The sequence below is a fragment of the Propithecus coquereli genome, unplaced genomic scaffold (assembly GCF_000956105.1).
Source record: "Propithecus coquereli isolate 6110/MARCELLA unplaced genomic scaffold, Pcoq_1.0 Scaffold23, whole genome shotgun sequence".
Lineage (NCBI taxonomy): Eukaryota > Metazoa > Chordata > Mammalia > Primates > Indriidae > Propithecus > Propithecus coquereli.
The window spans coordinates 1604958-1606707 of record NW_012147841.1 but is presented as its reverse complement, the minus strand read 5'-3'; positions in this window follow the sequence as shown (position 1 = coordinate 1606707).

The window sequence follows — 1750 nt, the reverse complement described above, 5'->3', positions numbered from 1 at the left end:
CTGACTGTTAAGAGTATATATTCTTTCTTTAAAATCTCATTGCACTATATTGTCTCATTAAAAAAATATCTTTTAGAATGTGGTGACATGTATTATAGATAGATATGTCAATATGATTTAACTCACATTAGGGAATCCATGTATACCCTTATTCATGAATTTTTAAGACTAGCCAGCACATATAGATATTGACACTATAAAAAAATTAGGATTCAGGAGATGACTGAGAAGAAATATTTCCTTCTGAAAAAATCACTGAGCATGTCTTTCAACATTTTGTTTCTCACTGATGCACCAGCAAATCATCCTGTGATTCTCCATAACAGTAGAACACTGGATTGTATTTTTTTATTTCCATTTTTTGGATAAAAATGTCCTTTCTCCCTTACATGGCCTTTTCCTCTACTCATTTTTCATGTTTAACTAATGTATTACCCTCTCCAGAAAAAATGTGCTTGTTCCTATAACCATTACTACAACCACCAACTATATTGGGTTTTTGGGTCTGTCTCATTGCCCTATTAGTATTAGAAACTTAGATCTATCATTGAAGTAATAATGCCAATTTATAATACATTTATTTTTTTCACCTTCCATTTGAACAGGAAATATGCATTAATTCTAAAAATTATTTTTGTTGAATAAACAATAGGTGAATTGATGAAAAATTATGAATAATATTATATTAGAATCTGAGAAAATATTTTAAAAAGGAAGGTATTTTAGCAGAAAATGGCATGGATGGTGCTAAGGAATTTGTGCAGTTGGTAAATAAGATTGTTCCTTGGATTTGGGGATATCAATGAAATACAAAATGAGTAATTGAGGGATATACAAATAGACTACTCTTTTGAGAAGCCTAGTTGTGAATCTAAGTCCTTTCAACCATGATGGAGGTACAAGATCAGTTGACATTTAAGAGTCTTCATCAAGAGAGCAAAAAGAAAATATGACAGATAGATGAACACATTGAAAAAAAATATTGTTCCTCTTATCATTTCTAGAGATAACACAAATAGAATAATCTTAACTAATCTTAGTACTCTTAAATAAGTAATCTTGACAACTTCCCCCATTAATTTCAATAAAAGTTAAGGCCATTTTGGTCCACTCAGTAGAGGAGACAATGTCTATATGGAGAAGATACAAAATCAGGTGGATTTGTAATAAAATAGTAAGAAAAATTAGATTAGTAAAACAAAATTTAATTTACTGAAAACGTAGATACACTGGGGTAAAAAAGTTATCCCCAGGTTTGTCTGAGTTCATTGTGGACATTTATAGAAGAGTGGTTGTATACCATTAGACAAAATAATGTCTTCTCTGTTTATTTATACAGAGAACTACCACTGGGTTTGAAAACATTCATCTGAGAAAAAATTAGAAATTATTGTTTTGTGTAGATATATTCAATGCACTTTTGTAGGTTCTCTTCTTCCACTTGGCTTGAATTTAACTTTCTATTGCTTTACCATTGTATTTTAGAACTTGAATTTTCTAGGCCACAAATAACATGCTGCTATCATTCCAGAATTTCCTATGCAGAGTAGAGTGATAAGAATTTGTGCTTGCAAAACACTTGAAGAAAAAGTTAATTCAATCTATTTTATTTTAAGTGTATTGTAATAAAATTTTGTTTAGCATTACATAAGTAGTGAATGTGGCTATTTGATAAAATTATGTACTTTTTCTATTGGCTGCACTTTTGTTGTTTAGAATATAAATTGCTCTTTTATATAAGAACAGTATC